We start from the raw sequence: 26,351 nt of genomic DNA on the forward strand, positions 1-26,351 counted from the left end.
CAGCCCGTTCACCATTGACTCTTCGCCTTTATTTGTACGCAGTACTACTTCCAGCACCCTCTCGGGTGACGCCATCCTCTACGACACAATGACGTTCAACACACGCACCTGTCATTTCTCTGTATACTGACGTGCCGTACGACGCTCAATAGATACTACTCCCGTTTTTCACGCATGCGACGTGACTTGGATGCCCGCCAGCGACTCTGCCGCAATATCCTTTCTTTATTCGGGTGACAGACAGCCAGACAGAACTTAAGCGTTGACGTAACCCAACGAAAAAGAACACTGTCTTTGAAATCTAGATCCTGAGCTGGGCGCTCCTTGCAGCGCCAAACTGCAAAGCTGCCGGGCGAAACGTGCCCGCCTGCGGGGCGGCTCTCGGTGATCATATATATTAACCTGCTGCAGGCTCGCGCAAAGACAGAAACGCTCACACACACACATACGTGGTCACAAGACCGGCAGGGGTCCTGAATCGTTCGTGTACGAGCTTGACCAACGCCCCGAGAAAGCTCCCCCTTCCCTGCAACTCTTTGTTCGGTCATCATCCGTGGCACGCGAAGGCCCAAACGACTCACTTGACCAGCGCACGACTTCGGCGAGAGAATGAAAGGGACAAACACAAACGTAACTTTAATAGAGAGCCGCAGGATGAGGGGAGGCGTGTTGAAGGCAAGACAGAAATGGCAGCCAGCTACAAAAGGACAAACACGGGAGAAAAAGTTCAAGGCCGCTTCCCACATGTACCAGCGGCGAAAGGCTTGGCAGCTGTAGTGTTTCCCGGGCAACGCGTAGTAGAGTGCGCGACGCCGAACTTGGGACGAGGGTGAGCATCGATTCTCCGGGCAGCTCCCGATGGCCAACTCAGCGCCGCGCGGCCTAGATTATGCTGCTCTTTCGTGTGCCGCACGAGAGAGGGTCGACGCCAGGCGAGAACATGCATGGCTTCCCAAGAGTCGTCATGGCTGGCACGATCGATGGCCAGCCACCCCGGCGACCAACGAAATAGGATTGCTAGACCGTGAATACACGATGTGCGGATAGTATCTCTTGGATGCACTTCCAGCCGGCTACGTTTGCGTGCCCGCATTCCACCCACGCTCGTGGCTACCCAAGCCTTGGTTGTTTACATACATTTAGGCGTGTGTATGTGTGTGTGTGTGTGTGTGTGTGTGTAAGAAGGGGGGGGGGAGGGGCATCAACATGAACCAAGCTTTTAAAAAAGACAAATACCTCTTATTGGGAACAAAACTAAACGTCTTTTTTTTTAGCAGACGGTGTGAGAAAACATCGATATTTTTGGTATTGTGCCTCGCGTTATTTACTCAGATGCGGCTAATGAACTAGATGTTTAATTATTATTTTACGCACTGAGGTGTCAACGCATAGTTCTTTTTATAGTTCCGCGAAGATTAACTTGCCCAAGCCGCGATAAGCCCAGGTACTGGTTACGCTTCGTGCTGTGCGTGCCGTTTTTAACCCTGATCATAATATGTAGCGCTACTTCTGGAAAAGTGGCCGACCAGCCCATTTTTGTACCTGAAATCACAGTGTTCCCTATGATAATGGGCGCGCGTTTTTCTAGGTCGATTCCCTGCCTGTCACTCTGTCCCTGTACTCTTAGTGACATCTTCCTGACCCTGCATTGCCCACCTGCATTGTCACTGGGGTTGTACTGCCGCCGCTATCTTGTAGAGAACTCGCCAAGCCTTATCAGCCCCTACACTTACACGCTTAAGTGACCTCCGCTCTCCTGCAGCGGCCCAAGTACACCCTAACCCCTTTCCCAATCCTCCACTACTAGCCTTCGTTATGCCCAGGACTGCAGAATTTCATACTACCGTATACTACAGGGAAATTAGGGGCCACTGTCTACACAAGCCGCACTTCAACACGCGTGCTGGACCGTCGAAAAGCGTTCACAAGTTTCCCTTGGTGTGGCTCGCGAACAAACCCAAAAGTCGCCTGTTTCTGCAAAAACCGTAATTATTCTTCATAAAATACTATTTGAAGTGTTTTTATCAATGTAAAGGTATAGCTCAAAAAAGACTTCTGAATCAGGAGTATTTTAAATGCTTCATGCAACCTGAACAAGGAAAGAATGTCCCTGTTGAGGCCTTGCCAGTACGTCTTCATGTTGCAAATCAGGGCAAGCAAAAAAGGGAAGCTGTCAGCTGCAATGGCGGTGCCCATGACGAACCGCGATTAGGATGTTTCAGTGTACCTTAGCACGAAACTATATGCCCAGGCCTTTGCTTTGCACTGCCAGGGATGCTGTCCGCCATATAGTGCCGGATGCGAGCGCTGCAGTTTACGTCACAATAACACGTACATACATACATACATACATACATACATACATACATACATACATACATACATACATACATACATACATACATACATACATACATACATACATACATACATACATACATACATACATACATACATACATACATACATACATACATACATACATACATACATACATACATACATACATGCATACATACACACACACATACATACATACATACATGCATACATACATACATACATACATACATACATACATACATACATACATACATACATACATACATACATACATACATACATACATACATACATACATACATACATACAATACAGCCCCTCTGCAACCAAACCACCATATACGTGCTGGCACAGAAGCGGGAACAATAAGAGCGAATAAAGACCATGCTCCAAAATATAGCGTCTAAACTCCCAGTTTGACCCTATACGTTGACTACGTTAAGACCTAACTAGCGGGTTTTAAAGGAAGGCCCTGCCTATAGTGCTCTAAAAGAAGTCCAAAAGAGAAATTCGGACTTGGAGCTACAGTTGCTCGCTCATGCACTGACGGCGACCGGCTAAGTTATATGCTCGGAAGCTGCACTGGATACGCTAACGGGTCCCTTTCTATACGTGGAAACAAAATATAGGATCGTGAGAGAAATCAGTACTTCAGTTTGAAGCGAGAAATTCTGCAAGCATGAACACTCAGAATGCTTGGTATTTCTTGTTATCAGGTAAACATTGGTCCACGTCGACACTAAAAAACTTAGAAAACTTGGAAAGCGGTCTTTCTTAAAAACCGTTTACTGATACTTTGATACCACTTGATTGTTTTCGTCCCTGCTGAAGGGAGGCATCGAGATATAGGGGAGAAAAATATGCGTTACTGGCGCTGCATACAATATTATGCACTTCGTTAACGGCGAGCCAAAAATTGAAATTTAATTTTTCCCTGTAGTCTGCCGTCCGCTAGTATTCCGCGAGTGTTCTTCTGCTGACAGCTTGCTTAGGGCAGCCCATTGGTTTGTAGAACTCCCTCAACTGACACAAAGAGAACAAAAACGCATGATATTTTCCAAGAAAAGTGACATGTCGCCGCCGATCTACGCCTGCATTCTAGATCTTTGTGTGTTTTTCTCTTAAATATTTTTTTGAAAGTCTATGGCTCACGTTTTTAGGCGGATAGGTTGTTATCGAAGGAAGGCAAGTATCGCTGTTACAAGCCTCAGATGTAAATAAAACCACCGTTTCTTCATCGGGGTGTCTCCGACACTGTCTCTGTCCCTTTTTGACCTAGGCCCTGTAGCGAAGAGGGATGGCAACGGCCATGTCAGGAAAGCACTGAAGTTTGAAGCCTAGGATAGAACCTAGGACAAGTGGCTGATTGGGGAAAAGGCTGAGGGGCACCATCAAGGGGGACTTCAGAGGTCTCGAGTGGAGCGGGATAGTGAGAGGAACTGTTCAACGTGGGGAGCACTCAGCAGGAACAACAACCTTCTCCTATCCATATTTAAATGGCCCATTTCTTGATGATTTATATACACACATATTGCTCTAGCGCCCCTCAATAATTTACAAGAAAAGCCACAGCTAGCTCAGGCGTTAGACAACACCGAAACAGCTTGAGGCTCACGGTAATCACAGGCAAAGCTGAGCAGTGAGCTTATATATATATATATATATATATATATATATATATATATATATATATATATATATATAGCAAATCAGAAATGGGAAATGAGGGGCTCAGTGAACTAAAACAGAATAAGGTTGGCAGTCAAGAAAACCTCGGAAAGCAAAAGGGGGAATGCGGTAGGTCATAGAAACAGGTGAAGAATTTTTTGAGTCACAAAGAAAGTGGTGAAAAAATGCCCGCCGGGTGGGATCCGAACCCACGACCTCCAGAATACCGGTCTGGTGCGATGACCACTACGCTACCGGCGGGGCTGTTTCCCCACCACTTTCTCGGGTAGTTATGTGAAAGTATTTTGTGTTTCTGCACTTGGGGGACTCAAAAAATTCTTTATCTGTTTCTATAACCTACCGCATTCCCCCCTTTGCTTTCTGAGGTTTTCTTGACTGCCAACCCTTATACTGTCTATATATATATATATATATATATATATATATATATATATATATATATATATATATATATATATATATATATATATATATATATATATATATATATATATGTGTGTGTGTGTGTGTGTGTGTGTGTGTATGTATATTACGAGAAGACAATGATGAGTACAATGCAGCGTGGCTTTGTCATCCCAGCCTACGACGAAGAAGCTCTTTGGGGGCGGGCAGCTTGGCCGCCATGTAAGTAAGCTGTAAAGACATCGTTCGACTGTCACATCGTTCATGTCGTCCTGTCATGCCGCCACGTAACAATACAAAATATATATAAATACACACACAGACGGAGATGTTGGCAGTCTCTGCGCCAATGCAGGGGAAACAATTAGCGTAATATAACTACCCGAGAAAGTGGAAGGGAGCACAGCCCCGCCGGTAGCGTAGTGGTCACAGCACCAGACGCGTATTCTGGAGGTCGTGGGTTCGGGTCTCACTCGGCGAGCATGATGTTTTTCTCCACTTTCTTTCTTTCTTTCTTTCTTTGAAAAATCGGCAACTTCAACGATAATCACCTACCACATTCTCACGTTTGCTTTCCTTGGCTTTCTTGACTGACTACCCTTACTTCTGTATATATATCTTACTCCTTACTGTGGCCCAGGACCACGCAGTGCTCTTACGCCAGCCTGTTTTCTTAGCGATTCATATCTGGACTGATCGTCATCGCGTTCATCATTGCGTAACATTAATTCTCATTGGCATTTTTTGACGTTTCATTCCCACCGGGCCGCAGCTGCAACTTTGCACGGTCATGTTCCCTCAATCGTGCAATCGCGGAGATATATTGGTGTCATAATCAAGTATTCAAATACCGTGCTTTTACGTCCGACGCTTGAGCGTAATCCGCGCAAGTTGTTGGTACACAAATGAGGACAGAAGCATGTCAACATTAATAGAAAATTTGCGTCCCCGACACTGTTATCATATCTGAAACCACTGGAGGCTTATAACTCCTTTCAAGTTTATAAGCCTCCAGTAATCATTACGATGACATTGCGAAGTTTGATTTTGTTAAACCTTCCCAACGCTTTTGCTTTTCAAGTGCACATTTTTTTACAAAATATTAGAGTTTTTATCCGGCGCACTTCGGAATGCTGTCGTAGAGTGTTCATTTGTACCCATGTCTTCTACAACCGTTTTTTTTTTATGTTACTGCCTACGCATTCTCTTTCGGCAAACCCCTGTGGGATTTCTACCGCCACAACAAATGTTCGGGATACGGTTTGGTCCATTGCACTCGGGTAGCCCAAAGACAAAAACAAGCCACTTCACGGTTAACGTGTATACGCCATAACCCCAAAACGGCCATATTACCTGCACTCAAGCGAAGAGTAAATACACCTTGAGGATGCTGTAATATTTTAGGCTTGGATCAATTAATTAAAATCTGCTTTTACTCACTGTTTCTCAATCGCGTGCAATTTCGATTGCAATCCCAGAGAGAATTAAGTGTTTATATAAAATGTTTACAGGGCTGTCAAAGAAAATTGGAACTTAAAAGAAACCGATGCGTACCGCAGAGTTGGTATAGGGTAACGTAGTTGGCTGTTTTTCAGTACTGAATGCAGGTTGGGTTTCTTGTAGTTCGTGTTTGTTCGTTTTCTTTCCCTCGTCCGCTTGCGCTTCACTTATACGCCGAAGTTCAGTTAGAGCAGTCAAAGGAGCCGCGTCGGGCAATTGCGGACTGGCGAGAGGGATCCAGGGCACTGTTTACGCTCGGCTTCATATGTCGGGCTCCGGGCCCGGGGCCCCGGCCGAGGGCGCTGCTGCACGCTGGGAGGCGCGCGCCCACCGCAGCCGAACACAGCCGCTCCCGCCACGGCGCTCGGGCCACGCGTCGGGAGAGCGGATTCCGGGCCCGATGATCCGTCGACTCGGCGCTCCTTCAAGCCAGCGTTCGACACGCGCCCATCGCTAGCCTCGCACCACGTGAGCCGGCCATGCCGCTTCCCGCGTATATCTGCGCTGCCCTGTCACGGTGCCACGCACTGGACGGCTGAGAAACCAGTGCGTGGCACCCGATTCCCGAGCGCCGAACCCGTTGTGTGTTTCAAGTGTTTGTACCCTTTCGGAAGCATTTTTGTTGTGCAATCTCATTAGAATAACTTACTGCACTGCGATACCGGTGAACGCAGACACAGTGAAACCGTGCCGCGAATGCAGATTGTCTGCACCGGCTTTTTCTTTTCTTTTTCTGTTCTTAGATTCCTTACATGCTGGTACAGTTAATGGCAGCACTGCGTTACAAAGCCCAACGTCTTATGAGTCTCTGAAATGTTGCGGCTCATTGCTGTCATTCAATCAATGCGTCTGCAACCAGTATGAAACTTGCTGATATGGTGTTTCTTATCTCTGTCCGATAAAATGACAAGTGTTAATACGTGGGATATTTAAAAAACAACCGGTGACGGCAAAAAAAAAAAACGGGTGTTTTTACCACGCGTTTTATCTTAATGCGCAACGCACCAGTTGCGCGGATGTTACACATCTAGGCCAGCTCAGTGAAGCATAAAAACACTGTGTTGATCCTTGTATGACGGCTGCGCATTTGACCCTCCGTGAACCCGACCAACCACCGTGGCCCGCGATTGCCTGCTATGACTAACTTCAATACAATTCGTCCTCCCCTCCACGCGTTGGCCACCTTGGTATCAAACGGCTGTCATCAATGCGTTCTGGCTACACTTTTTAAACGGGGACACGCGGATTGCACCTCACATTTCACGCCTGATAAAACGAAAGTGCCGAAATGTGTCGCGTATGACGGCGGCTATTCGAATGGTGAAATGAGGGCCACTATATGCAAGTGACCGCAATTATATTAAGTGTTTATGATGAGCCCTTGCGTAGCAGCTACTATGGCACATTCGCTAACAATTTCTGCCAAGCTGTCGTTCTCCCTTGATCGCCCGTTAGCGCTTTTTTAATTTTTCTTTTCCACAGCCAGTAAAAAAAACTCCGGAAACTATCGCTTAAAGGCGAATCGACCCGGGGGAGATACCCGAAATTTAGTGATCATTCCGAATAAAATGAAATATTAACTTCCTGAGTACCGCCTGAGGCTACACGGAAACGAGATTGGTTTTCCATCTTTGCTCGGCTAAAGGAAAACTTGTCGTAGTCGGGGACCAACACAAGGCAGTCTCCCAACCAAGTCAGCTATAAAATTTAGCCAGTGCCAGTCTGAGAGTCAATCAAGATGCAGCTTTACATCGGGACGTTTTTAAAATTGCATTAATTTATAGGGAATTCTTAGAGAGGGGGGATATGAAGATATTATTAGAGATACTAAAAAAACGATGTGGCAAATTGCTATGCAGTTGTGTTGCGCACGTGGAACATTCGTACTTTGTCGTGCACTTGAGCGAACTCTAACCGTGCTTTCGGTTGGTTAAAAAGCCTACACGTCATTTTATTGAACAGTTATTGCTCTTCATATTTTCAAGAGCTGGAAAGTGGCCGCGTGTACACGATATCGCCCGTGCCCGTCTTTCCCTACAAGCCCACGTCTCTTGATAGCCAGAAGTTACCGGCCCACATACACAGGGAGTCATGCTGCTTTTGTTTCAGCGCATTTAATGGGGTCATCGCAGCAGTGTGCCAAAAGAAAAATGCGAATCCTCGTGATTTCACTCACTGCACAAAGCAACGCAGCCTCAGGCGCCCCTTCACGCGCGGCCTGAATATCTGTGACTGTAGCGCCGTTCTGTGACCTTTTCCCGGCTGAGAGAGATGTAATCGGCGCGACGGCACTGGTCTGCTGAACTAGCGCTGTTTCCTGCGTGGATGTAAACTCCACAGCACTGTTCAAATCGCAGTACAGCCTTTTTCACCTCTACCCTGTAAGCACTTCAATGAGCGGGACTGACCTATTTTATCGCAATCCTCACGCGCTGCGGCCATAACATCCGCTGTAATATCGAGAAGTCTGGCCACGAGGTTGCTTTGCATCGAGTGCTTGACCCATGAGGCTCCGTCCTTGACTGAACCCAGCACTTCTAAGGCCATGGTCTGGAGAGAGGCAAATGCCCGTGTTCTCAACAGACCCTCATAACCGGCTTCAGCTATCAAGAGTGGACCGTTGGCTCTGTCGGAGTGCACGAATCGCGACCGTTGCGTGGGTGCGGCGCAAATCGTGCACCCGCAACTGCAGTGAGCCCGACATCGCAGTCGGAACCTGTCTGTCGTTGCTGATGTGTAGCGACGCAGCGCGATATGCGGTTACGTCCGCTTTCGACAGCCGGAGAAACACGCTGGACGGCGGTCTGTGTCTGTGTTGGGTGCGCACTTAGCAGATCGTGCGCATCATAAGGAGAGCAAGGGGATTCCCGGGAGTGCGGCCCGCGGGCATCGCGTCGCCGAGCACGTTAGCATTGCAGCGCGCGGCACAATCGGGCCCGGGGAAACTTGGCGCATCTGCATGCGCCATGGGTGCTCCGGCCAGCATGCACTCCGCACTGGACATGCTGCACATTATACAAAATAACACCAAACCGGATACAGAGAACCCACGGCCAAGTTTATAGGGGCAGCGATCATTTTCTCGATGCGCCAGCACGTGAAGTATTTGTAAACAACCGCCGCTGTGGCTGGGCCCCTATAAGGCGCTCCGCTGTTGAACCCCACGTCGGGGGTTAGATTCCGGGCCATTGCGGCCGTGCTGAAGATGGAGACGAAACAGAGATTCATACGCATTAATCCTGTTACACATTAGGCAGTTTTAGCATATCGCTACCGTGTTGCGTTACCGTTTACCGTGCTCGCGGGAGTCGACTGCGCAGCGCGAGAGTTACCGCGAACGGTAACTTACCGGTACAGGCTTCACCGTCGCCAGCGGCTTCCGGTAACACGGTAAACGTTAACGCAAACACGGCAACGATATGCTAAAACTGCCTATTGAAGTACTGCGGAATATGTAAATTAACGTCATATTCAACCAAATGAGACGCCTGGGCTGAATGCGCAGCGCCGCAGCTGCCTGAGCGTGACCTGAAGAGCTTATTAATATAATACTTCCGGTGGAAGTCAACATTACTAGTTAACCCGCAGTGGAATAACTGGTAGCAGGCGTTGTATCCTAAAGTCCTAAAGTTGTCACTCTACTAAAACTGAAGCCCAGCTGCCGATGTTGCGATCAAGTTTGCATACTAAAATCGGCAAATCTATATCCTCTTAAGTACTGTGATATTTTTCTTCGATACACAATTATGACAGATTGCCAAGTCAAGAAGATTCAGTTAGCTTTCAGATATTAATGCGCCCGCGAAGCATATTGGACCAATTCAAGAAATGTGCTCAAAGGCGACAACACCTGTTTGCGGCTGCTTTGGCCAAATGGGAAGTTTTCGTGTCGCACGGAAACTCGACCCCCTCAGCGCTGAGCCCACCCCTTTTTGATAGCGTGGTGGATGTTATAACACACAGAAAGCAGTTATGACAGTAAATTTCTCCGTAATACCGAAAACGGATGACATTGCACGGTGTGTGCAGCGTCAAAATTAGAGAATGAAAACCTGAGGTCGGAGCGCAACATCAGTGGTTCGATAATCAGGAGAGACACAACGAAATACGTGACAATACACACGGAACAGAATTTGAAGGCGTCGATAAGTTCTCCAGCAGGATCAGCCGGAAATAAAGAATGCGAAGGGGATTTCAAGAGTACTATGCAGCAGAGCCAAAAGAACAAGTGCACAGGACAGTGGTCAGGTCAGCGGTGCTGTCACGCTCGAAGTTGAGCTGTCAACAACTCGTGAAGCATTAAATTAGATGTTTTCACGCTATTTCGAACTTGCAGCACCTCTTCAGGCCTTGTGACTGCCTGTATTTATTTTCTTTTTTTTTTCTCAGATGAAACATAAGCGTCCCTGCCATTCTCAGCCCCATAAAAAATTTTAGGCTTTCAGCCGGACAGACAGAAAAACCTCATTGTAGTGAAAATAGAACCATCTCGTTCGGGTGCACAGAGGCCCAGATTCACTAACTTAATTTTTACTGCACTCTGGAAATATAAAAGCTCCTCTAGTTACTGTAACATGCACAGGCATCTCCCCGCAGGGGGAAGCCAGCTTTCGTACGAACGCCGCTAGTATGTCGATCGTCCCATAGGACTCAGTGTGTAAATAACTTCTGATGACAACGTGCCCCCTCCCTGCTCCCCTTATCAGATATCCCAAGTTAGAATTGAAGAACGCTATGATATCTAAAAATACAAAAGAAACAAATGTGGCGCGCTTGTTTGTATCGAGTGTTTGGTGTACTAGCCCAACACACCCGACTGCCATGAGAGAGCGCTGTGTAAAGCTTGCTTATCCTCTTCACATCTTATAGCTGCGTGCGGCGACGCTCAGGATGCAGTTCATTAACCATGCACGCGCCGCGCATTCCGCGCACCCCGAACACCGAGGTTGCTCGCTGCCTCATCAATGAGCCGACAGCCTGCGCCCTTATAGGCAACGGTGGGACGCACGACGACGGCATCCGCCACGCTGCCGCCATGTATACCTGCACAAACAGCTGCGCGGCATTCGGCCTCAATTTCAACTGCATATGCAACCCCTCCCGCAGGTGTTGGCCCAAATTCAGCTCGCACACAACGGCGCGGGAGTATATGCCTCCACACAGCGCGCACTCCCGCTGATGTCCGCTGAGAGAATGGGGAAGCGACCTAGAGCCCGTTCTTTCGAACATGCCCACAAAAACGGCCTTTTTTTTTCAGAGCAGGGATGTTCCGCAGATGCAGCTTACTTTTGATCAACCGGGAGATTAAATGCACGCAGATGGTGCGCGCCCACGGCAATTTGATTTTTATGGTTTTACTTTATCGATCGTTCCTCCCCGTCAGCCTCGTTTCTGCAGTTGCCAGCTCGGAAGTGCGCTTCTGTGTCGATTCCGCCACGTGCATGACTGAACAAGTAAACGCATGATTGGCGCAGATTGCAGAGGGGGGTTAATGGGACCTGCGTTCCTGTAGGTTCTCTATATATGGTCGACGTTCCTCTGAAGCTTAGTTTTCTGACACTGGATTACAGGAATGTTTCTGATCAGCGCAGAACTTTTCATTTCGCAGCAAGTGGTGGGATTTGTATTCGTACGGATGCAACGGTGATCCCGAAATGAAAACAACTCGCGAATCTCGCCAGCGTTCACAGATCGCGATACAATTCCATACTCTGCCCCATCCAGTTTTTATCACTTATCCAGGCCTGTGTAGCAAACATATGGCCGTATCCTGAGTCTGTCCTCCACTCCATGTGTTTCCTCGACTCGGCTGAAGGGAGGATACCGCGATGCTTACACATGCGAAGATCGCTTTCACGGATCTCCTCGACTGGAGGCTCAAGTGGAGGAGTGATTCAGGATACCTGCAGAGATAATCTACATCAAGTGCAGCCTCAAGAACTTTTTATTGTGTTAAATGTCCTACCAGTTCTCTCTTCTCTCTCTTTCTATATATTCATGTGAGTGAGTGAGTGAGTGAGTGAGTGAGTGAGTGAGTGAGTGAGTGAGTGAGTGAGTGAGTGAGTGAGTGAGTGAGTGAGTGAGTGAGTGAGTGAGTGAGTGAGTGAGTGAGTGAGTGAGTGAGTGAGTGAGTGAGTGAGTGAGTGAGTGAGTGAGTGAGTGAGTGAGTGAGTGAGTGAGTGAGTGAGTGAGTGAGTGAGTGAGTGAGTGATTAAATTGTTCTTTGGCGATTTCGCGAGTTTTTCAGTTGCCAACCCGCGACACTGGTTTGCAAACCCGAGCCAAGCCTGACGGGGGACATAACGAACCCTGCACATAGGAGATCTCGTTGGTCTTTGACTTTGTTCAACCCTCTGTTAACGCATCTTGCAAGCCCCTAGGACATTTAGCAGGGTGTCCTCCTTAATCGTGTTTGGACCTATTTGTTAAAAAGCCAAGAAACATAACAGGCGTATACCTCGGCAAAAAAAGCATGTTCACCCAGATGGCAATGAGCATAATCACGATCGATAGGTCTAATTAGAGTCCTTGGAGGCGCTTTTCCATTTCACAGCGGCAAAACAAATTCCGAGAAAGGCGCTTGTATGCGTAGAGTCCGAGTACTTGCATCGTCGAGCCAACACTCTGTTTCTCTTAGCACGCAACGCCATTCGTAACGACACTGGCGTGGTCGAAACCCATAAAGCTTTGCGTGCGTGGTTACAGCCATCACGAGAAGTGCGGAAAACCTGACTCGGCCCGGTCACAGAACGCCAGCCCGGTACTGCGGAATCATAGTTATTACTCGCGGCAAAACTGTCATTTGACGCTCGCAGTTCGCTGTTACAGGTCCTCCGCGCGGACTTGTGCTTTTGGGAGGTATCCAGGAATCGTGTTCAATCGACCGCCGCTGCATAACGCTCGCAGCGTCGGTGGCAGCCGGGGCTTCCCGACGAGTGCAACGTACCAGGATCCGCGTGCGAGCGCCCCTGCGCGCTGTCTGCCCCGCACGGCAGCAGCCCCGCCGTTTTGTCGCTGGGACAGCGGCTCAGAACTTCCCCTGCATAATGTCTGCCAGCGCGTTTATCAACTGCAAAGTTTACACATCGCGCTGCAACCACGTGACGTCAACACGCAGCAGAGGCATAATTGCTTTTCGTTCGCGAAAACTGTGCTTGCCGCCGGGCTTGCTCGAGTAGCCAAAACTGTTTTAACCGGAGCGATTGAGACCAACTGTTACGCAGCGTATACGCACGCTTCCCGACGATTGGCCCATCGATGCCTCTGTAAGCCTGCCTGGTGCCTTTCAACATCCTCAAATACTATTAAGCAATTCGTATCTTGGCAACAAACGTCATCTCCGATTTGCCGGTGACTCATAAGGGGCGCATTCTTAACAGGGATGGCGGATTTCCAGACTTTAAGTGGTGATGAAAATAGCACCCCTGTCTCCAACCCCACTTCATTTTTTTTTTCGTGCTTTCTTTTTCACCGCATGGTTTTGCCTTCCCCTTGTCGAACACACAAAAAAAAAGAAAGGAGAAACAGCTGTTAGCGCTTTTAATTGTCATTTCTTGCGTCTTTCGTCCGAATCAAATCAAAGCAAGTGTGATTTTTCAACATTGGTAAAGTGTCGACCTTGTTGATGGTCACTCTGGCAAAAAGCTGTAACGACAGCTTGATTGCCGTACTGCACACGCCAGGTTAGCCGTTGCAATCACGGAAGGTTCGCAGGATACGTGTAGCTTTCTGCATCGAGGAGGATGCAACGTCGGGATTCCGCAGTGAGGGTAACCACATGTACCATACACGCCAAATAGTTGAGGTACGCTTCTGGAACCGCTGTCTCCAATACAGGAGCACATCTAGAAACGGTTTGAAACGGTCACTGAACAAGGAGCGAGCACAAGCAGAACCCGAATATCCCGATGCAATTCCCCGGAGCCACCTCAGAACGGAAAGGCACTGGTTTCTACCCTGCATCTGCCCTCCTATCAACGTCTGTTTTCCGATCTAATAGCGTGGGGTCTCGCTTCCGACGCCATCGCGATTCATTTCTCACCAGCTGGGTCATAACGACGTCGCAACTCCTCGGCCGTGAGCCGCTTCCGAGGAACAATTAACCTAGTCATCTTCTGGTGGCATCTGTCATCGTCATTTTCCAATCCATCTGACTGCGTATCTGCCATCACACGCTGTCGTGGTGCATAAGGAGTGTCTCGTTGGCGCAATCTCTCTAAACGCGCCTCTAACAGCGGTGTTTCAAGACCCAGTGCGAAGGCTTTTCATCAGCGGCCCCTTTCATAAGGGACATTATTTCGCTCGTCAACGGAAAGCACGTGCGAACCACAAATGTTTGATAAGTAGCCCCAGCAATTCTCCCAGCAATAATGTTGTCACGAGAAGACGACGGGGGAGAGCAGAGCAGCGTGACGTTGTGGGCCCAACCTCAGACGAAGCTGTGTGGGGCGCGTAGGCTGCGAGAGTTCTCTCTCTCTCTCTCTCTCTCTCTCTCTCTCTCTCTCTCTCTCTCTCTCTCTCTCTCTCTCTCTCTCTCTCTCTCTCTCTCTCTCTCTCTCTCTCTCTCTCTCTCTCTCTCTCTCTCTCTCTCCTCTCTCTCTCCTCTCTCTCTCTCTCTCTCTCTCTCTCTCTCTCTCTCTCTCTCTCTCTCTCTCTCTCTAACTTCGCTAACTTCACATCCGCGTTGACAACGTGAAAGCGAAGGTAGGTTAACAAGAAGACAGCCGTGACAACCATGGTACGAACATCGTTGAATAGCGTGTCCATGTAGTCATCGTCTTTTGGGCTGGGACCTATAGCACAAGTTTACAAGGCTCTGTACGGGCGACCGCTTTTCACCTGTGCCTAACACACTTTGTAACAACATTTTCAACCCTGAACCAGCTCCACGGATATTCCAGTCACATTTTAACAAATCAAAACTTCAGGGGGATATCACTTGTGTAGGTTTCAAGCGACTGAATGCGGGCTTTTAATTCGAGCATCACTGCATCGTGCGACCGAGTGGCCTCTTGTCTGCCACCACAGTTACGTTTGTTTGCTAGCCTGCTTGCTTGTTTGTTGTTCATGGAAAATACGGTTATTGTTGGGAGTAGTTCAATTTGAGACGTCCGTGCGTCCTACATGTGCGCACGTACGTGCGTCTGCGTCAGCTATCCGTACGCCTGTCGCTTGAGCACGCTGCACAGGTACCAACTAAATTGAAATTGCGCCCGTGTGTACCCTTCCCCCTCCCACCCTAATGTCCCCACTCCACTGCCCACGGCGAGCTTTCCGTCGGTATATTGTGTTCGAACACGCGATCCATTTACAGGCGCATGTACTACGTCCACTTCCGCGTCTATTCGCCGACCCGCAGCTCGCCCGTAACGTACGATCACTTAGGCCTGCGCACAACACCCGAGCTTACCACCGCATTTCTGTACATACAGGAGTCGCCGCTGATCACCGTCGATTGCAACGGCAAGTTACTTGAACGGGAGAAAAGGCCGTTTGCAAGCAAAACCGAAAGATTCTGCAAGGTGCAGCGAGCCACAAGTGCGCGATGTTTACCCTGAGTGACGTGTGTCACCCGTTTTCATCTGACCGGCAACTCCGTGAGGCATCTTTCGCGTGCGAGAGTGAGCGGCATTCGATCGGGGTGCGTCTCCAAGATGGATGGCCGCCGCCGGGCGGGTATACGGAAAAGGCTCGCAGTCGACACTTTCTGAGAAGCGCCATTTCCCATTGTGCGAACGTGAGCACGAGCGCGTACGCAGCTTCGGCAACGTCGCCTCCGTTGCGTCTTGTTGCTTCACCTGGCGAGGTCACGCGAGGATCGCGGTGCGAGTAATGCCCTGTTGATGCAGCCACGGCCGGAGGAAGCCAGCCAACTTCACCGCTCCTATGGATAAACGCGCCGCGTGCAAGCCACGGAGAATTGCTTCGATAGGGCTTCTGTCAACTAGCCCTGGGTTGGCCGGGCAGCGTACGCCTGCGAATGACCCGCCGCCGTGGCGCGTGGCTTGTCCTGCTAAGTGGGCGGTCGCATGCTTCGTCACGATGGCCGTATTTCATGCAGCCCGAAATGCGAAAAACGTTCTCGAAGCCAGTCGGGTCTCCGCCTGGGGAAGTAAAGAAGCTGCAGTATACCTCATTAATTCTTTGCCATGCCCTACTTCATACCTCATAATTAAAGGGACCCTGCAACACTCTTTGAGCAGTGCAAGTAAACCTGCGCAACGTTTAGATTACACTGCCAGGAATACCTGAGCCAAATATTACACGTGCACGTGAAGCGGTGAGCGCGCAAATCGCCGTGAAAGACGCGGAAAAACAAACCGCTCTCTCTTCAGTTGTCCTCATTATGCATGGCCTGAGGGACGTCACATAGGCCATGGCTGCCCGATCGCCTGTCACTGGTCAACTTCGCGGCTAGATTCTCCCATTTCCGTCGTCGTCATCGCTGTGTACGAACCTCTTCTATGCCTGAACCTGTAGGCACAGTTTTGCCGTTTCTTTTGTGTTTTGAGTGCGCGCGGAGTTTGAGTGATGAGCTCAATACTTCCCTTTCAACGGGACCACTCGACTACAAACGTTTATTGCTTCAAAAACGCCCTGCGAGCCCGAGCGCGCACTTGCGAGCAGGCACCCATGCCTGCTTTTTTGTGGCACCAGACCGGAAATAGGCCCCTCCGCGTTGCGGAGAAAAGGAGAAAACTACCCGGCATGTGATATATCGAAGGCCACCGATGAGAACGCCGCGAGCCGCCCCCCTCTCCGGGGGAGAGCGCGCAGCTTTCGTCGCGTTTCCCGCGGTCGAGTTGAGAGGGAACGATTATGCGCGATTTCTCATCGCGCGTAGTTTCGTTAATTGTGAACGGATTTTCATAATTCTTGCGGGAGGAGATTTCTGGGACAATAGACTTTATCCCAAAATACATTACTAGTAGTCGATGGCAAGTGTTGCAGGGTCCCTTTAAACTCCACCGTTGGGACGGAAAGCTCAATACCTTAATTTTGCGTTTGTTGAATTGAAACTCGGCCACACGCAGAAAAAAATTCAAAGGGAATTCATCCCATATGGTTGTCTTTAAATGCAGAGTATTATTTGGCTTGAGAGAATTCTTCTAACAGGCATCCACAGATAGGGATTGTGAAATTCCATAGCGTATACGTGTGTGTGCGCGTGTGTGTGTGGTGGTGTTGGGGGGGGGGGGGGTGTATGTGTGTGTTAACGGCATAGACGAGTAAGTATGGCGTACTCAAGCGCACTAGGGATGGGAGGCCAAAAAAACAGCCAGGCCGCTGAAACCAGCATTGCAAATAATAATTCGCATTAAAGCTCAAGGCGGTTCACATATTGCATTTAACTTAATTCGCAGCTGTATTTCAGGGGTGGTGCAATGAGAGTTTTGAATAAACCTGCCAACCTAAGGGTTGCGTGCAGGTTGATGCTGCGGCAGCGCAACCCATTTATTCGAGCCATCACCAGTCTTCCTCGCATCACCCCGATACCGGTCCTTCAAAAACAAGCTCAGACCAATACAATTGACGAGGTCATATCAACGCTGAGTATTCGTGTATTAGTGTCTGCAGAACGGCTATGCTCTGTGCGATCACTTCAATCCGGGCATTTTAACTCCTCCGGAAAGTCTGGATGACCTTGCATTCTGGGGTTATACGACTATAACCTTCAACAAAACAAGCCGTCTGCAGAAACGGCGGGCCAAGAGGGGTAAACTACCGCTCTCTCCACTGGCAAATAACCAGGGACCAGTCGATCAATGCCTTTTACACCCCGACACACCGACGCTTCAAAGTAAGGAAGGCTTTGAAAGAAATTAAAGGGGTAAAGCACCTGGTGAGGATCAGATAACAGCAGACCTCTTGAAGGATGGCGGAGAAATTGTACTTGAAAAACTGGCAAACCTGTATACGCAATGCCTAATGACTGCAATGGTACCGGAATCTTGGAAGAACGCGAACATCATCCTAATCCATAAGAAAGGCGACATGAAGCACTTGAAAAATTACAGGCCGATCAGCTTACTGTCAGTCGTCTACAAGGTACTTACCAAGGTAATCGCTAACAGAATTTCGGCAACCTTAGATTTCAGTCAACCTAAAGAACAAGCAGGGTTCCGTAAAAGTTATTCAACAATGGACCATATTCACACGATCAATCAGGTGATAGAGAAGGGCGCTGAGTATACTGAACCCCTATATATAGCCTTCATAGATTAAGAGAAAGCATTTGACTCGGTTGAAACAATAGCAGTCATTCAGGCATTACGGAATCGGGGTGTAGACGAGCATTACGTTAGAATACTAGAGGATATCTACAATGGATCCACAGCTACCATCATCCTCCATAAGGAGAGCAGCAAAATACCTATAAGGAAGAGTGTCAGACAAGGAGACACAATCTCTCCAATGTTATTCACAGCATGTTTACAAGAAGTATTCAGAACGTTGGATTGGGAACAGGTGGGAGTAAGGGTTAATGGAGAATACCTCAGTAACCTCAGATTTGCTGATGACATTGCCTTGCTAAGTAACTCGGGGGACGAATTGCAAAGCATGCTTTCTGCACTGGATGAATAGAGTAGAACCGTGGGCCTGAAAATTAATATGCAGAAAACTAAAGTAATGATCAATAACCTCGGGACAGCACAGCGGTTTGAGATAGGTGGAGAGGCAGTGGAAGTGGTAAGCGAATATATCTACTTAGGCCAAGTTGTGACCCCAGATCCCAAACATGAGGCCGAGATAATTAGAAGGATCAGAATGGGGTGGGGTGCATATGGCAGGCATTCTCATATAATGAATAGCAGCCTACCATTGTCGCTGAGGAAGAAAGTGTATGACAGCTGCATCTTACCGGTACTCACCTACGGGGCAGAAACTTGGAGGCTCACTAAGAGGGTTCAACTTAAATTGAGAACGACTCAGCCGGCAATGGAGCGGAAAATGATAGGTGTAACATTAAGGGACAAGAAGAGAGCGGAGTGGGTCAGGGAACAAACACGTGTTAAGGACATATTAGTAGAGATTAAGAAGAAGAAATGGACGTGGGCAGGGCATGTAATGCGAAGGCAAGATAACCGCTGGTCATTAAAGGTAACAGAGTGGATCCCTAGAGAAGGCAAGCGCTGCAGGGGGCAACAGAAAGTTAGATGGGCAGATGAGATAAAGAAGTTTGCGGGGATAAATTGGTCACAGTTGGCACAGGACCGATGTAATTGGAGAATAATGGGAGAGGCCTTTTCCCTGCAGTGGGCGTAGATAGGCTGATGATGATGATGATGATGATGATGATGATGATGATGATGATGATGCTTCATGCACAGGGACACGGGGAGTCACCGCGTGAACCAGCCCCACCCATCCCAGCATCGAAGGCCGTATTCCTTACGCCTCTGCCCCATGCACCACAATCCTGCTGGAACTGCAGGTTATGCACGACGCGCTGATGTGTGCAGCCGCCTCCAATGAAGCCTTGACAACCATCAATCTTCGTACCGACCCTACGCAAGTGATCTACTATCTAAAACAGGTTGCGCCATTCCCCATCAACTGCCAACGAATCCACCAGCTCTACAGCAAAATGTCATCAAAGGTGATTGTGTAGTGGGTTCCAGGTCACAACACTATCGCAGGAAATGAACGGGCTGACTTCCTGTCACACAACTGCCCGGATCCAAAGGAGGATCTTCAACGCCGAACGCGTGCTCTCGTACCTCCGTGCTCTCGTACCTCGTACCTCTCCTACCCGTCAACCTTACCAGGATGGAGGAGGTTGTACTACGAAGGATCCGGCTGGAAGTGGCTCTTACTCCTGTGCGCACTAGTGGATGGAAAGGGGACTACCAAAGGCACGTAAAATGTCCAACCTACTATGATGAAACGGTTCCGGAAAACCTTCACCGCCTATTATGCACATGCCCTAGAACTTAGAACATTCGAAGGAAATGTCTGTGGCAGCAGGCGTAAATTTGAGGTAAGACGCCCATTACCATCGGTGGCTCCATGGCCCTGCCTACCGTTCTTTGTTGGGCTTTATCCGGGAGGCTAACCTAGTTTCCTGCTTACAGATCGGACTCACTTAATGTCTACTAAGCCTTCAGGCTATTAAATGAACTCAAACACACCAACAACAGTTATCTTCATTGCTGCTTGAGAACATTTAACTTTTGGTAACACGTCTTTTCCTAACAGTGTGTTTCTTTTAGTGAAGTTATGGAAAATGCCCGTGGTGATTGAGCGGCTAGGGCCCGGCGCTTCTGATTCCGGTTCACAGTCCCAGCGCTCCCATTTTCTGATAAACTAAAATTCCCCCGTACACCGAGCCGGAGAAGAGGTCAGTTGCTATGGCTCATAGCTCGCCTGCTTGGAACAACGGTGTGAAGGAAGAGGACGTGACACTTCTGTGCGTCCTCCCCTGCCTGTTTGAGGTTGCAAACGGGGACAGGATGTCTTACATTACGTTACCAGAAATCCGGAGTCCCTTCATACGGTGATCCTCGTATACCGCATGGAGGGGCTCCTGATTTGAGGAGGTTGTTAGTCTTTCCACTACCGAAGAGCCTTGACAGCACCGGCCTGAACGACCAGCTTCGGCTGGCCCATTAGACTGTAGCTGCCGCCCGCGCTCAGGTCCTCTTGGACTGAGGACGCCTCCTTAAAGCTGCCCACCTCTTGGTATCGGCAAACGTTTATTCCCCCTCTTTCTCTCTCCTCGTAACCGCAGGCATTGCGTCGTTGCCAGACCCATTAGTAGAGACTTACAGTAATATATTTTCTTGTGGCTTCGATGAACTCGCTCTTCATTTTTCCCGCCACGCTGCTCACACATATCCGACACTACGGCCAGGGTGCAGCTTCGGGGAACAAGAGCCGTGCTGAGAAAGTCCCGCAGGGCAGGTCATGCAGGCAACCGAGATCCACGCACTGGGAGCGCAGTGTCACCAGCGTGCGGCAAGCCGGTGCGGTATCAGCGCGGCCGTTGCCCCCGCCGGCTGGCCGTGAGCGGAGGAGTACGTATTTCCTGAAAGTTTCGGCGCCACTACGGCGCCACTTCTCAAGTGTTCGTGCGGTAATGCGAGCGTCCATCAAGTGGTGGCACCGCACACGTCACGGCGGCAGTAGAGTCGCCGGATACGCGAACCATAGAGTTACGAGGTGAACAGTCTCCTCAAGCCTGCACTCCAGTCAGCGTGCCAAATCGCGCACGTTATTCGCACACGCTTTGGAACCAACAGAAAGCTGCGTCCTGGTAAGCAGGAAATGATGAGCGGTGGTAGTGCTACTTTCACTCCGGAAAAAGAGGATCTGTGGTCCATGTTGGAGAGAGGGATGATCAGGGAAGCAGAATGAGGATGAATAGCAGCAAGGAAGTAAGAAGTTTCGGAGACGGTTCTTCATGGGCACTGTGAATGGTTCCTTTTTCAGTCTTGTGAGTTACACCGAATGACACGGAGCCAGTATTCACGCTTCTCACGCTAGGCCTCTTTCGGCTAGACTTTTTTAAAGTGTGAATGGATACAACTGCCGGGCGTCTATGTCGGAATTATTTCCGTGGTCATCCAGCGGTGGGTAAAATTGCGATGACAGGCAAAGCAGGCGCATACAGGCCTTGTGCTAGCGAATAACCACAGAGTGCGAATAACTGTACATACAAGGGGATTAAAAAATACAAACAACGGAGCGCCCAGCCTCGAACGCATGCTGCACCATCAAGCTGGAAAATCAGTAAACTGCGCGCATGCGCAATTCATCAAGAGCGTTTGAGAGTGCACCCTACTTTTATAGGAAATGTTTGATCAAGAAGTAACGCCGGTCATTTATTTTGAGGCGCATTTTTACGCTGCGTCGCCACTGAGCAGGGTGATCTTTGAAAGGCGTCATGCTAGCTGTAATCAGCCTGCTGTACGCTTGGCTCCCGAAATGGTAAACACACTCCCATCCTGTTATGTGTAGACAGAGCGTAAAACCATATATACATATATAAAATATTCATATAAAAAGTTATATATATATATATATATATATATATATATATATATATATATATATATATATATATATATATATATATATATATATATATATATATATATATATATATATATATATATATATATATATATATATATATATATATATATATATATATACCAGGGTGTCGACCCGGCACCGAACCGAACCGAAAACCGGAACTGAACCCGAACCCGAACCGTTACTTTTCGAGCACGCTGGACCGGAACCGGGACTGAGCCGAAAAAAGAAATAACGGTTACCGGTTCATGCCGAAACGGTTCGACTCTCCGTTGTTGATATTGCACAGTCAATGCAATTCAGGCCTTTTTTTCTTTCACGTACCATCAACTTCGTACCCGCTCGCGCACTTTCCCCTCCAGACAATTGAACACTATCACGCGCTATGTAACAACAGGGGAAATGAATGAGCACGAATGTAGCAATGGTCTGTTGCTGCTGGAAGCGCGAGCGTAGTGCAAGCTGACCAAACGAAATGTCATTCTCGGAAGCTTGCAGGGGATATAGAACGACTTTGCCCTTCCCTAGCTGCGACTTTATTGGAGCAGTCAGGCTGCAGGAGTGCTCCCCTGCGCAACAGCGAAAACCCCCACCCGATGTGTGCAAACTTTCTGCAATTCATAATTTGTTTAAAAGGTCCTACACGTGCAAATTGTTAATACTTGACAAGTGTGACCGCAGGACTGAGGAGCTGCTCAGAAGATAAGCCGTTTGCTGCTGACCACAAGTGGCCTCGATCTTTCTTCCCCACGACCGTTTTCCTGAGGTAGATGGAAATCGAGAACGCCCGTGTATCGAGATTTTGATCCCCGTTTAATATAACCAGCTTGTTAAAAGAAGTCTGCCGGCCTGCAGCATAAGCTGCACCTCGGAGCAGAGATATTGCACGGTGCATCAAATGCGCCATTTTTCTTAATGTGTTTACACGAAAAAAAAAAAAAGAAAAGGCGAATCACGTTGTTTTAAACCATTACGCAAAAAGTAAATAAAACCGAATAAGTAAAAAAAAGCACCAAAACGGGGATATTGCTCTATACTTTTCTCTGCCTTTCACAACCAAACGTGTCCTCAATGCGAAGGAAGTGAGTTCCGTGGTCAGTTTTTGAGGACAGTACAGTGGACAAGTTCCATTTTTTACATATACAAACAACAACAGATATGTCAGGGAAAACTGTTAAGGTGCGCACTTAATCCCTTTGCAAGAAACTGCAGCCCTCGCCCTTGTCTTGAAAGCAGAAACAGTAATAAAGCAGATGACACGTGCAGAAAGGCAGGCCGGTACCTCACACTGCTTCATTCGCCCAGCGATCATCTTTTCTGCTTGTTCTGAAGTTTTGTCTCTTTCAGATCTGCTTTTTTTTCGAAGGTGCACTTGTACTGACTGACCAACTCGCTACATTACTTCTACTGCTACTCGTTCCGGAGGGGAGTACTGCTGTAGACGAATTAAAAAGCGTCTACCCAAAAAAGTCCCATCTCATGCTCCGCGCATCAAATTTCCCTTTCATTTTTTAACAGCATAATCTGTAATAAGATTCCGCAATGTAGCACACGGAACGATGGCCGGGGGTCAGGCGGTACGATGACATACCGATTGTAATGCACACATCCGGTATAGCTATCCCAAAAGGAATTGCAGTGGTCACAGCAATAATGCAGTGACTGGGCGTTAACTAAAGCTTACTTTTAAGAATAGTGCGGCTAATACATTCTGATAAGGTGACAGCGGACAAATTATTCAGGGTGACCAAATCTAATTCATTGGTAGTATTTATGTTCCTGTTGTAGTATTTTTCTGTTTGTTACAAATAAAAAAATGTGCGCCATTGGTATTAAGCGCTGGTATTTGAACGCGCCAGTACGCAGAGGTAAATTTAAGGCTTCAAGTTTAGCGTGATGGGCGATTCCATAGCGACGATTGCGATTTCAACAAAAAAAGGAAAGGGCAGAAAATATATCCCACCGCCATATCTCTTGGCGGTGGCTTTATGAATAGTCGGTAGGACAACATAAAGTCTGGGCGATAAAGTAGGTGGTAAATCGTCGCCACTTCATCTGTTTTTCTAAATATCGTAATTGTTTAAAGTTTGCTTTGCTATTGCGCCACTGCCCTTGGGGAACAGCAGCATTTTTAATTTTTGTTTTATTTTGATTTGAGTGTCGTTTTTTTTTTTTTCAATTTCAGTGATAATTCAACTCATAGAACCGGTTCTCGAACCGGTTTGTGAACCGGTTCGGTACGTGATTTTGTCGAACCGGAACTGAACCGGAACGAAATGATTTCGCCTGAACCAGAACCGCAACCGAACCGGAATTTTTTTCGGTTCGACACACTGATATATACGCAGTACGCATGGCGACAGCACAAGAGCCTTGCGGTTTGGACTCGCTGTACTACAACCTGTCGCGACGCCCAGATATAGATTCTTCCAGAGATTGCACACGACAGTGACGCAAGAAAGGCTGTAAAAAAGCACAAAAAGAGAGAGAGTTGGACCTCGCATGTGTATATTGACAAGCCCCTTATCAATTTCGAACTCAGGGCAGCTGCTTATCGCTTCAGGAAAATTATAGGAGCATTCAGCTGACGCGCCAATGTGCGGAATATTCCACAGAACTCGGGGCGGGTGTCACGTTTTACGCAGCCGGTCGTGGCAGCCCGATGTGGGTGACACAAAATTCTGGTTTCCCCTTCACAATAATTTTACGTTTTTGGACGGAAATACGTTCTAAAGAAACAAATTCGTTGTTTTATACGGGTTTACCTGCATGCGCTCCGTTGGTTCGTATCTTGCTCTGCCCGGCACGCACTCCGCGCCGTACTATAGATCCGTATGGCAGAGCTTTTAGTGGATGTATATGTCATATAAATCTGTCAGGACCTACTATAGAAGAGCTACAGTGGCTAGAACCACTGTAGTAGGGCCGAGCTTCTCGGGAGCAGCCCGAGTGAGAACTCAACCATGTGGTTAACTCCGACGGTTTTTCTGGAGTGAAACCGCCGTTGTCGTACGCACATGTACGGGGGTGAGGCGCGTAATTAATTCCGGGGGAGAGGGGGAGGTGCTGCTTTTTTTGGTGCAGGCGAAAAGTAAGAGTATCCATGCTTGCGAAATTGATGCACAGGCCGAAGAATTTCAGATCACATGTTGCCGAAATAATTCCATCGCATTCTACTAAAGGAATTCGCGGGGCGCTTCTTTCGCGGGCTAGGCCCTTTTTTTTTTTTTTTTTTGTAGTTTGTCAAGCGAAAACCAAATATCTCCGAAGAATAATTAACTCCCACACTTCTAAAGGCATTTACTAATATATGGTTTTTTACTAAGATATGGGGACCATATGGTTGACAAATATAGCACCTACATTTTCCGAGTGCCTATCTCACTGTTACTCTCTCACTCGAGTCATCCAATGTTTGTGCAGAAGTCGCGTTGAAGAGTAGCTGAAGGGACGTGGTGAAATCGGAGCAGTGCGTCGAGCAAAAGGGCGAGGAGGCATGCAAGAAGGGGGAGGGGCGGGTTGTTATTTAACGCACTACGGAACTCTGAAAGCAATGACGCCGATGTCTTTTTTATTATCAATATTATTGTTTCCGTTTTATTTTCAGCTCACAAGGGATGACTTTGAGAGCCCTATTTTATAATAACTCTCTTTGGGCGCAACCGTTTCGGGCTGACGTGCGCGGCATCCACTTCCTGTTTGCGCCACAGCTGACAGCTGTCCTGTGCTCCCACCTGTCGCCGCCTTTGTTGCTGCTTCCTCTCTCGGCCAAGCCGGAAGTGCGGATCAATGTTGGCAGCTAAGCAAGGTGGTTGCAATCCTTGGGAGAATGGATACGAAAAGGGGAAATAACCTCCCTGTGCCTACTTTCGTCAACCACTGCACGATATCCACTTTCGGTTGTACTGTACGAAAAGACCGATGAATGGCGCCTTGAGGCGCCATCGATTGGGCGAGCATGGAACAACACGCATATGCTCCCAGAGACGTCGCCTGGAAATGCGCATGCGGCAAGTGTGCGTGGCGCCGTTAGCGAAACTGGGGACCACATACCATTTTCACTCTGCTTTTGTTGTTTATGTTTGGGAGTTGTGAAGGGACCAATTAAAAGGCGCGTTCGGAGGAAAGTGTGAGCAGTTCTGCCAAAAACCTGGCACCAGCGCTGGATAACAACGTGCATGCATAAAAGTTGTGAGTTTTTGTTTTTTTATGTCGCCTTTTCTCACATCGAGTTGAGGCTATGTTCGTAAACAAAGGGTGGAAGCTGTAGGCATTCTCCGCCCCTTCAGGAATGCCCTCGGTTGCGGACGCGCCGCAATAGACGGCGCCTGCGGTCGCACGGCGCACAGTGCCAATTTTGCTGCTCAGTTAACCTTACT

General features: G+C 48.3%; 1 protein-coding gene across 2 annotated transcripts in view; it reads left to right on the forward strand.

Moving 5' to 3' along the window:
- Window positions 1-26,351, forward strand: part of Raw (NDT-like domain-containing protein raw) — a 336,980-nt gene that overhangs the window by 229,800 nt on the left and 80,829 nt on the right. The gene's annotated exons all lie outside the window — the stretch shown is intronic.

This window comes from Haemaphysalis longicornis, unplaced genomic scaffold (assembly GCF_048455015.1).
Source record: "Haemaphysalis longicornis isolate Haplotype H1 unplaced genomic scaffold, Haemaphysalis longicornis Haplotype H1 scaffold_1, whole genome shotgun sequence".
Classification (NCBI taxonomy): Eukaryota; Metazoa; Arthropoda; class Arachnida; order Ixodida; family Ixodidae; genus Haemaphysalis; species Haemaphysalis longicornis.